This window comes from Oryctolagus cuniculus, chromosome 17, assembly GCF_964237555.1.
Source record: "Oryctolagus cuniculus chromosome 17, mOryCun1.1, whole genome shotgun sequence".
Taxonomy (NCBI): Eukaryota; Metazoa; Chordata; class Mammalia; order Lagomorpha; family Leporidae; genus Oryctolagus; species Oryctolagus cuniculus.
Window position 1 is genome coordinate 47,446,874 of NC_091448.1, and position 11,788 is coordinate 47,458,661.

General features: G+C 54.5%; 1 protein-coding gene and 1 long non-coding RNA gene across 3 annotated transcripts in view; one reads left to right on the top strand and one right to left on the bottom strand.

Moving 5' to 3' along the window:
- The window catches only part of RTN4RL1 (reticulon 4 receptor like 1), a 77,190-nt gene that overhangs the window by 10,415 nt on the left and 54,987 nt on the right, over positions 1-11,788 (bottom strand). The gene's annotated exons all lie outside the window — the stretch shown is intronic.
- On the top strand, positions 1,741-2,745 carry LOC138846187 (uncharacterized). Its single transcript, XR_011383627.1, has 2 exons — positions 1,741-1,919; positions 2,575-2,745. It is a non-coding gene; the product is annotated as an uncharacterized lncRNA (long non-coding RNA).

The following is an 11,788-nucleotide window of genomic DNA, read 5'->3' on the forward strand; positions in this document are numbered from 1 at the left end:
CAGGAGCCCTGGCCTGGTCCCCACAGGGGCCGCCCCTTCCCTGCTGTCAGTGAGACGAATTCAGAGCTGACCTCTAGGTTTTGAGCACAGCCCTTGTGCTCTAAACCCATCGCCCACTCACTCCTTCACTGCAGCAGCTGAGCCCTGGCCTGGGAGATCCTTCCCTTGTGGGCCAGCATCCGGTGAGGAATGAAACAAGAAGAGACAGAGGCCCGGAGCAGCAAACTGTGCCACTGCCTGCGACTTAACCAGTGCCAGTGTCTCAGACGGGCACTGGTTCCTGTCCCAGCTGCTCCAATCCCCATCTAGCTCCCCATTAACGTGACTGGGTCCCTGCACCCATGTGGGAGATCCGGAAGAAGCTCCTGGCTCCTGGCTTCAGCCTAGTCCAGCCCTGGCTGTTTTAGCCATTTGGGGAGTGAACCAGTGGATGGAAGACCTCTCTCTCTCTCTCTAACTCTGCCTTTCAAACTTTCAAATAAATAAATACGTCTTTAAAAAATAATAAGTCTGCTTAGAGACCCATTTCCTGGCTCCCATGAGCCAACCTGCAAAGCACCCAGGAGAGCGTAGCCTGAACTTCTGTGGCTCTTCCATGCCTCAGCCTCTAAGTCTTCTGGCTCTTGGGAGATCTTCCAAGTTATACAAGTGAGCCACGCCCCCCCTGACTGCAAAGCATGAGCCCTGGCTTTCCCACCTTGCCTTTGGTTTGCGGAAGCCTGCTGGCCAGAGCTCCGTCCACCGCTGGGCACATCTACCCCAGACGGAAGGAGGAGTCAGGCATGCAGATGGGCGGGAACTGCGCAGGACCCATGCTGCCCACGCTGGCAAGGACAATGGCAGCCATGGCAGGAACACTGGAGGTGCAAGTGGAGGCCACTCCGTCTTTGCTTTGACCTGTGGAGCCCCAACCAACTCTGGAAGATTCTGCAAGTTGCCAGATAGCCTTTAAGACATTTTTTAAAAAGTATTTGACAGGCAGAGAGATAGGGAGAGACCGTCCATCCACCAGTTCACTCCCCACATGCCTGCAACAACAAAGACCAGGCCAGGCCAATGCCAAGAGCCCTGCAGGCTGAGTCTTCCACATGGGTGGCAGGGACCCAAACCCAGGCACTCAGACATGAGATGCGGGTGTCCCAAGCAGCTTCTTAACCAACACGGTGCCAACTGCCTGTAGCCTACATTATTTTTTTGTTAAACATTTAAATATTTAAATATTTTTGCTTAAATGAGGTAAGGCTGTTGTTACATGCAAATAAGAATCCTCACCGATGTGAGGTCCCTGTGCCTTAGCAGGGCTGACGCCCACTCCCATCACAGCCCGAGGCCCTCGGGCTCCCCTCAGACTGCCTGCTTGGGGGGGCCGCCCCGCCTCCGAGGCAGATAATTCCGGAAGCAGGGCCATCAGCCGAGTGATGGGAGTAGATTCGTCCCCCAAGAACTGGCAGCTGAGGCACAGTGACCTGCTGGGAGATGTGTCCTCCTGGGATGGCCATCCTGAAGCAGCCCCCAGAGGCACCCTGGTGTCCTGCTGTCCCCAGTTTCTCTCCACAGGTGGCCACATGCTCTAGAGCAGCTGGGCTCCCCACACACAAACTCCCAGGAATGAGTCTATTCAGCTGCTCCATTGTCAGTGATTGGTTTAGACGGGAGCATGCGACTTGATTCTGACCAATGAGGCACAAAGGAAGGGCCACCAAGGGACTTCTGGGAAAATTAGCTTTCCCCCTTTAAAAGGATGCGAGGAGAGCGTGTTCTCCTTCCTGCCTCCGGGGGTGCTGGGGTGAGGACAGAAGCTCCATCTTTGAACAGGAGGCCACCAGCGCACAGGCCAAAGCCCGCCTGCCAGAGGCAACCGGAGCAGAACTCCGGGGAGCGCCTGGCTCCAGTCCTGGAAATGCCAGAACTTCTCTTAGGTGGCGTGCTCAATTCTCTTCCTGTGAAGCCATTTTGGGTGGGCTTTCCATTATCTGCAGCCCCAAGTGTCCTAACACAGCTCTCAGCATCTCATCTGTGCTTAGCCAGCCAGGTGGGCTTCCTCTCGCTTACAACCAGAGATCTAACCCAGCCCATTCCTTGTCCTTCCCTGACCCGGCTCAGACAGGACCTGCTCCACAAAGCCTTCCCAGACCCTTCTGGGTTAGGGGCGCCCCCCTCCAAGCCTACTCTCCTGACATCACCGGCTTCCACCCCCAGAGCTGGGGAACTTCCGGGTGAATGACTGGCGCCTGGTATAAACAGACCATCCAGGCTGTGTGCGACTGAATGAATGAAGACTTAGTGGATGCAATTCTAGCCAGAAGTGAAGTCACCCGGGTGGCCTCACTGTGGGTAAATGCGGACCCACGAGAGCTTCCAGCTGCCCCAGCGCACCCCTGCCTCCCACAGGCAGCTCGGAGTATTCAGGGCCCAGCCCAGCTGGCCTCCCCTTCACTGCTGACCTGGGCCCAGCTCCGGCACGTGCAGCCCCAGAACAAGGAGGTTTGGCCCAGGCAGCAAGGTCCCGAAGCCCCGCTTTCTCCTCTATGGCTTTTCTTTAAAGTCACTCATCTGATTTCCTTTCACTTTAAGGTAATTCTTGCCAGGTGTGGAAAACATGAAACACACTGAAGTTAAAAAGAAGAAAACTCACTACAGCCCCATTACCTTTGACAACTGTTGACAGGCCCTGCCTCGTCTCCGCTCCAGACGGCCTTCATTTGCATAGGGCTACACAATTAAAATAAACATTTATCCAAAGCGCTACATTGGGACTGTGCTATCCCATCTTCTCCTCCTCGGGCCATTCCATTCCCTCAGCACCACTCTGCACTAAGGAAGCTGTGGGGAGCCCAGCAGGTGGACCCAGCTCGCAGCTGAGAAGGATCTACTGGGGAGACAGGCCCAAGGTCATTGCACCTTTGTGACAGCGAGTGTAGCCAGCCACCCACGAGACTATGAGAACTGTGGGGGCTCTCCTAGCCAGTGGGGGTAGGACCCCCTCAGAGGCCAGGTAATTCCAGCCAGAGGGAACAGTGCTGAGGGCCTACACACACATACACACACACACTCACACTCATACACACACACTCATACACACGTTAAGTAACAGAAGCAACAGTGATGCAGTAGGGGCCAGCGCTGTGGCATAGCGGGTAAAGCTGCTGCCTGCAGTGCCGGCATCCCATATGGATGCCGGTTCAAGTCCTGGCTGCTCCACTTCTGATCCAGCTCTCTGCTATGGCCTGGGAAGGCAGTGGAAGATAGCCCAAGTGCTTGGGCCCCTTGCACCTGTGTAGGAGACCCGTAAGAAGCTCCTGGCTTCGGATTGGCACAGCTCAGGCCATTGCAGCCATTTGGGGCGTGAACCAGCAGATGGAAGACCTCTCTCTCTCTCTCTCTCCCTCTCTCTCTCTGCCTCTCTGCCTTTCAAATAAATAAATAAACATTAAAAAAAAAAAAAGGATGCGGTAACAGGCAGGATTTTCAGACTTCAGAGTCTCCTACTGGACGGATAGACCATAATTTATTTATCTGTGAATCTTCCTTATCTATGAAACATTTAGATTGTTTCTCATTTTTCACTGTTATGAACGATCATGGCGGAGATTGGTAATACCAGTGGCCTCCTGGGAGGGCCGCCGGGAAGCCCAGGATCCGGGCTGGGACACATGACTGACACCTGTCAGGAACTTGCGACTGATTTCTGTGTGGATGCGTCTAGTGACTCCTTTAAGAAAGCGGGACAAGTTTGGAAGGCACATTTTGGTGCACATTGCTTTGTCTGAATTCCTGACCCTTTCTTAGAGCAGATCTGCCGAGCTCAGGGCCTTTCGGTACACACTGGCAAGTCCCCTTCCAGAGGCTTCAGCTCAGAAAGCCTTAAGTTCTACACCCAGAAACCTCCACCTTTCCTGCCTCTGCCCTTCCAAGCAGACTGTGAGTCCCCCCCAAAGAGGCAAGACCCCCATGCTGCACAGAAAGAGAGGGGGTGCTGGCTGCCCTCCAGGCTCCAGCCTACCCATGCTGGGCACTCCACATGCACCCCTTGAATACCCCCCAAAGAATTACAGAGGTTTTCTTGTCCCTGTATCAACAAGACTGTGCTGAGCTGGTGTGGCACCTGACACCCACCCACGATGGGAGGGGCCTCTGCTGACTCCCAGACGCTCTCCCACCCCCACCTGCAGCTCCGCAGCAGACAGCCCCTTCCCCGCCTCCCATGAGCCTGGTCCTTGCTCTGTGTTCCTCTCCCTGTGCTTCACACCCTGAGGCCAGGGGATGGGAACGGAAGCAGGGATTCTGTGCGATGCCGGCGTCTGTATCACAAAACTTGTCCCAAGCGCCAGCCCCGGGGATTTGTTAGAGTTGGTGCGGCAGAGGCGGGGCTGAGGTCAGATTAAATTGGACTAGTAACTCCCAGAGGGACACCTGCAAGAGACGGACACAGAAACTTTCCAACAGGGGAGTGGGAGGCGGCCGAGGCGGGCGGTGGGCAGTGCGCGGGGCCAGCCGGGGCCAGCTCGCTTAGCGGGCTCGGTGGCGACAGGCCCGGGTTCACACGTCCTCCCCCAGAAGCCTGACATCTTGCCTTTTTCTCCCAATAATGAGTTGGTATAAAAATGGATCTTGAATAAAATTGTCTGCAGTTTTCAAATTTCAAACTGCATTAGTCAAAATACATCAAATTTCCATGTGCTGACTTTTCTACCTGCTTAAAAATCCGATCCTTTTCAGCGGGAGCAGATTGAAAGCGGAGTCACCTCCTCAGAGGCAAAGGGGAAGGGGGCTGGAGGGCGAGGCCCTTTCAGAGGGGGTGGGAGGCGGGCTGCAGCCCTAGCTCCTCTCCGCTCCCCGCCTCCACCTTGCAATGGTGTCTCAAAAAGGAAAAAAAAAAATGCTTATTTGAGAGGCAGAGACAGACAAAGCAAAGACAGCTCCCTCCTTTGGTTTGGTCTCCAAATGCCCACAGTGGCCGGGATCTGGGAGATAATTCCAGGACGCCCACATGGCGGCAGGAACCCAGATACTGCAGCTATGACTGCTACCTCTAGGGTCTGCATTAGCAGGAGGCTGGAACTGGGAACTGGAACTGGGCATCAAACACAGGCACTCTAAGCTGGGCCTAGGCGTCTGAACGTGTTAGGTTTTTTCTACTTACTGGAAACACAGACAGAGAGAGCAAACAGAGCTCCCATCCGTTGGTTCACTCCCCAGATGGTCACAGCCAGGGCTGTGCGGAGGCCAAAACCGAGAGCTAGGAACTCAATCCAGGTCTCGCATGTGGAGGGCAGAGGCCCACATCTGAAATCCTCCAGGGTGGGGAGGGCGTTGTGGTGGAGCAGGTTAAGCGGCCACCTGGGACCCCCACATCCCAGGTTGGAGTGCCTGGATCGAGTCTCATGTCTGCTTCATCTCCAGCTTTCCGCGAACACAGACTGTGGAAGGCAGCAGACAATGGCTCAGGTCTTTGGGTCCCTGCCACCCATGTGGGAGACCTGGAAGGAGTTCTTGGTGCCTGGCTTCAGCCTGACCCAGCTCTGGCTGTTGTGGGCATTTGGGGAGTGAAGCAGTGGATGGAAGATCTCTCTCTTCGTCACTCTGCTTTTCAATTATAAATGAATAAATAAATAAACTTTCCAATAAATCTAGCATTTCTTATTAAAAGAAGAAGAGAAAAGGAAAGAAAAAAATCTGGCCGGCGCCGCGGTTCAATAGACTAATCCTCCACCTGCGGCGCCAGCACACGAGGTTCTAGTCCCGGTCGCCCCTCTTCCAGGCCAGCTCTCTGCTGTGGCCCGGGAGTGCAGTGGAGGATGGCCCAAGTACTTGGGCCCTGCACCCCATGGGAGGCCAGGAGAAGCACCTGGCTCCTGCCTTCGGATCAGCGCAGTGTGCCAGCCGCAGTGCGCTGGCCGCGGTGGCCATTGGAGGGTGAACCAACGGCAAAGGAAGACCTTTCTCTCTGTCTCTCTCTCTCACTGTCCACTCTGACTGTCAAAAAAAAAAAAAAAAAAATCTTCCAGGGCGGAACAGGGCACGGAACCAGGACTCAAACCCCAGGCAGTGTGACAGGGAATGCACGTGTCCCGAGTGACACCTTAGCCACTGCAACAAATGCCGGGCTCACTACGCCACACACCCATCCCAGCAATGGCTCCTTTTATTTCCTAGGTGGCCCAAGCCCTTCGGCTGCTACCCCTGACCCCAGATTTCCAGCTCAAATCCCTCTGCTCTGGGCAGTCTGCAGCACACGCACAGAACACAGCATTCACGCCCTGGACATCCGCGACTCACCAGGGAGGCCTGCCGTTACATTCCAGGCCCGGAGAGGCTTGTTTGTCCTCATCTGCTTCCCCTCTTGAGTACTGGACACAGTTGGCCACTCTTCTAGAACTTTGTTCCTTCCACTCTGAGACACGGCTCTGCCGGTTTCCCCGGCCTTGCCAGCTGCAGTTTCTGTTTGCTATTCTGCCACCTCCTCTCTGCACATCCCGACTCCCCCAGGCTCAGCCCCTGGACCTCTTCCCCGTCACAGCCACAGCTCTCGGAGATGAGCTCACTCAGACTCATGGGGCTGAGGGTACATGTACATCTTGGCCCTGAACTCCAGCTGCCCACCTAACACTGCCACACGGGCACCTAACAAACAGTTCAAGTTTCCTGTGAGCTCTTGTCCTAAGCCCCACAGGTTACACCTTTGAAATATATCTCAGTGGGGCCCGGTGTTGTGGCACAGCAGGTAAAACTGCCACCTGCAGCTTTGTGGGTCTCCCATATGGGCGCCAGTTCGAGTCTCGGCTACTCCACTTCCAATCCAGCTCCATGCTAACGGCCTGGGAAAGCAGTAGAAGATGGCCCAAGTGCTTGGGCCCCTGTACCCATGTGGGAGACTCGGAGGAAGCTCCTGGCTTTGGATCAGCACAGCCATCTGCAGAGTGAACCAGCAGATGGAAGACCTCTTTCTCTGCCTCTCTGCAACTCTTTCAAATAAATAAACCTTTAGAGAGGGGAAGAGAGAGAGAGAGAGAGAGAGAGAGAGTGAGTTAGCAGGTAAAGCAGCTGCCTGTAGTGCTGGCATCCCATATGTGGACTGGTTTGAGTCCTGGCTGCTCCACTTCTGATCTACCTCTCTGCTACAGCCTGGGAAACAGTAGAGATGGCCCAAATCCTTGGCCCCTGAACCCATGTGGGAGACCTGGAGGAAGCTCCATGTTTCAGATTGGTGCAGCTCCAGCCGTTGCAGCCATCTGGGGAGTAAACCAGCAGATAGAAGATCTCTCTTTCTCTCTCTCTCTCTCTCTCTCTCTCTCTGTAACTCTGCCTTTCAAATAAATAATAAATAAATATTTCAAAAAAAAAAAAAGTGAACCAGCAGATAGAAGACTTCCTCTGTCTCTCCCTCTCTCTGTAACTCTGCCTTCCAAACAAATACATCTCTCTCTATCTCTCTCTATCGCTGTTGTTCTCTCCAATCTGGGGTAGGTGTTTGGCACAGCAGTTAAAGACAGCATTTGGGACACCCATCCCGCACCAGAGTGCCTGGGTTTGAGTCCTGGCTCAAGTCCCGATCCAGCTTCCTCCTAATGCACACCTTGGGGGGCAACAGGTGATGGCTCAAGTACTTGGGTTCCTGCCACCCCTGGGGGAGATCAGGACTGAGCTCCAGACTTTGCCTCTGGCCTGGATCAGGCACTTGTTTTCAGGTTTATTATTTATTTATTTGAAAGGCAGAGCAACAGAGAGCAGAGATAGAAATCCTTCATCTCTTGGTTCACTCGCCAAATGACTGCAAGAGCCGTCTGGGCCAGGCCTACGCCAGGAGCCAGGAACTCTGTCCTGGTCTCCTACATGGCCGCTGGGCCATCCTCCCTTGCCTTCCCACGTGCCTTAGCAGGAAGTTAGAATGAAAACAGAGCAGCCAGGACTCGCACTGGTGCCTTAACCCACTGCCCCATTTCAGGCATCTGGGGAGTGAGCTAATGGATGGAAACTCTCTCTCTGCCTTTCAAACAAAATGAAAATAAAGTTTTTAAAGATTGCCAATCCAAGTCACTCTGGCCCAGCTTCCACACCCCATCCTCAGCCACTGCTCCCTCTTCCCGGCCCCCCTTGAGCTGTCCCTCTGGAGGGTCTCCCCAGCCCCCCACCCTCCACAGCCAACCCCACAGCTGGGCCTTCAGGCACAGCCAGTGCCCTGCTGCTTGCTTTCTGTCTCCCAGAGCCTCCCCTGGGACACCAGAATTGGATGCAAACTCCTTCCCAGCCCACAACCCTCCCACCAGGCAACCTGGCCGACTCTCCGTGCATACTCGTTCCAAGATCCTTCTCTCTCGCCTTGGAGGCTTTGTCTTGTCTTATGGTAAAATACAAATATTTATTACAACTAACGTGACGTTGACCATGGTAAAGCGTGCAGCACCAGGGCGTGGATGGGTACCCCCAACACCTGCTCCAGGTCCACAGCACTTCCAGCCCCCTCAAAGGAAACCCCAGCCCCAGAATCACGCACCCCCACTCTTCCTCCCCCAGCCCCTGGCAACCGCTCATCTGCTTTCTGACTCTGTGCAGTTGCCGATTCTGGAAATTTCACACAAATGCAAGCACGCCACGTTTGCCTGGAAGTTTGAGCACGGACAGATCCTGCACAGCCCACTCTGCCCCAGGCCTTGCAGAACCGTCTCCTTAGCATTCAGTCCTCAGCTCAAACTCACCCCTGTCTACGCAGAGGCTCCCGCCGCCCCCAGGCACTCCAGATTTCTTGAGTACCCTGTGCTATTTACTTCCCTCTCAGCACTTCCCACTCAGAGAGCACTGCTTAATCATTTGTTTACGGTTGATTGTCTTTCCCCTTGTTCCTGGGGGTTATCACAGGACAGTGGCAGGTATCTCAGAGGCGGGAGGCATGCACTTGACCATGGTTTGCGGATTGCATGAGGCAAGGCTCTGATGGGGCGGGAGTCGACTGCAGTGGATGAGAAAGGAAGAGAGGGAGGCTGCTGGGGAGGGTGAGGCTGGAGGGACGAGGGGAGCTGGGCTGGCACTCGGGGAGGACAGGGGGGCATTCCTGGTGGGAGGCACGGCCTGGGTGCCTGAAGTCTGGGGTCCTGTTAGAAGCCTGTGCGTCCTGTCTAGCTCTGTATTTTGTCTGTTACTGGTTTCCCTAGCCTTCCACGAAGAGGAGACACCATACCAGCAAACCCCAAAAAGTTCCTGGAAAAGTGGGATGAAAAGATCAGTTTATTTTGGTGCAAATAATCCTTGAAGTCCTCATATATTTTGGGGAATTCAGTTTGACACAACATATAAGTTCTTCCAAGGAGAGGAAGGATGGAGCCCCTTTTGTCTGTTTCTCCTCCATCCACCCCACAGACACAGACAGACTAGTGCCCAGTTTTCTGATTTTAACAAATATATATTTATTTTTATTTTACTTAAAAGGCAGAGAGAGAGAGAGAGAGAGAGAGAGAGAGATCCTCTATCTGCTGATTCACTCCCCAAATGCCCTCAACAGCCAGGGTTGGGCCAGGTCAAAGCCAGGAGCCCAGGACTCCATCCGGGTCTCTTACACAGGTGGCAGGGACCCGTCTCCTGAGCCTCCCTGGGAGTTCAGCAGGAAGCTGGATGGGAAGCAGAGTAACTCAGACCCAACCACTGCACCAACCACCAGCCCTGGTTTTCTGATTTGGAGTCATCCTGCAACCACCTTTGAGAGAAACGAGAAAGGGCAGGCGCTGGCACAGTGGGTGAAGTGCCACTGGGGATGCCTGCAGGCCACTTCGTAGTGCCTGGGTTCAAGTCCCTGCTCCACTGCCGATTCCAGCCTCCTGCTAATGTGCACTCTGAAATGCAGCAGATGATGGCTCAAGTACGTGGGTCCCTGCAACCCACGTGGGAGACCTGGACTGAGTTCCAGGCCCCTGGCATCAGCCTGGCCCAGCCCTGGCTGCTGCAGGCATCTGGGGAGTGAGCTAGTGGATAGAGAGTCTCTCTGTGTCTCTCTTTCTTTCAAATAAAATGAAAATAAATTTTAAAAGTTTTCTTTTACAAAAAGAGATGAGGTGGGTGGGGGAGCTGGTGATGTGTATGTCAGACAGCTGGAACGGTGTTTGAGGGTCGGGAGAGCGGCCCAGATCTTTGAGTGGAGCAGAGCTAGGGACACCCTCCCCCACTGCTGTCACCACCAGCTCTCCCCAGCCTCATCTTCCTGGCTGAGCCACCAGCCCTCTGGGCACTGGGCTGTCTGTGAGCCCTGTGTCCTTCATTTCTCCTGATTGAATCAGGCCCAGGGGACCCAGGCCCTGTGGCTCTTGAAGTCTAGCTGAGCTTCCAGAAGGAGAGGCCCTTCCCCCAGAGCCACGAGGACTCAGGAGGGGAAATTCAATTGTGTGCAGGGCAGGAGCCATTAACCCGTCTGTGGACGCAGCACCCCAGCCTCTTGGTGCACAGTGGGTTTTAAGTTTAACCGATGGGGAATCTTCCCCAGGTTTGGAGCCAAGCCTGGCTTCCGACCTGCCCACTCCTGAAGCTCTGGGGCGCATCCCCCTCAAAAGTCTAACGAGGGGCCAGTGCTGCAGCGCAATAGGCTAAGCCTCTGCCTGCGGCACCAGCATCCCGTATGGGTGCCGGATCGAGTCCTGGCTGCTCCACTTCCCATCCAGCTCTCTGCTGTGGCCTGGGAAAGCAGTGGAAGATGGCCAAGTGCTTGGGCTCCTGCACCAGCTTGGGAGACCCAGAAGAAGTTCCTGGCTCCCGGCTTTGGATCAGTGCAGCTCCGGCTGTTGTGGCCAATTGGGGAGTGAGCCAGTGGATGGAAGACCTCTCTCTCTCTCTCTCCCCCTCTGCCTCTCTAATAAATAAATAAATCTTTTATAAAAAATGTCTAATGAAGGGGCTCTGGAAGTGGGGGCTGGGGCGATTAGGTAAGAGAATCTTTTTTTTTTTTTTTTTTTTTGGACAGGCAGAGTTTGACAGTGAGAGAGACAGAGAGAAAGGTCTTCCTTCCATTGGTTCACCCCCCAAATGGCCACTACGGCTGGTGCGCTGCACCGATCCGAAGCCAGGAGCCAGGTGCTTCCTCCTGGTCTCCCATGCGGGTACAGGGCCCAAGCACTTGGACCATCCTCCACTGCCTTCCCAGGCCACAGCAGAGAGCTGGCCTGGAAGAGGAGCAACTGGGACAGAATCCAGCATCCCGACCGGGACTAGAACCCGGTGTGCCGGCGCCGCAGGTGGAGGATTAGCTTAGTGAGCCGTGGCGCCAGCCCAAGGTCAGGGAATCTTGAGATCTCCAAATCGTAGAGGGTGGCAGGGTGTGGAGGTACAGTGCAGTGCACCCCCAAGACGTGGCTGCTCCTAACAGCAGTGTGGAAAAGAATGGCAAGTATTTTATGACTTGCATGAACTGTATGTTGAGATGATAATATTTTTAATATAATGGGTTAAATTAAAATATTGAAAATGAATTTTGGGACTGGCGCTGTGGCTTAGCAGTTAAGGCCACTGCCTGCAGTGCCAACATCCCATATGGGCATTGTTTCAAGTCCTGGCTGCTCCACTTCTGATCCAGCTCTCTGCTGTGGCCTGGGAAAGCAGTAGAAGATGGCCCAAGTCCTTGGGCCCCTGCACCTGCACAAGGTCTCCCAACCTGGAAGAAGCTCCTGGCTCCTGGCTTTGGATCGGTGCAGCTCTGGCTGTTGTGGCCATTTGGAGAGTGAACCAGTGGATGGAAGACACCCCCCCCCCCCGCCTCTCCTTCTCTCTCTGTGTAACTCTGACTTTCAGATGAACAAACCTTAAAAAAATG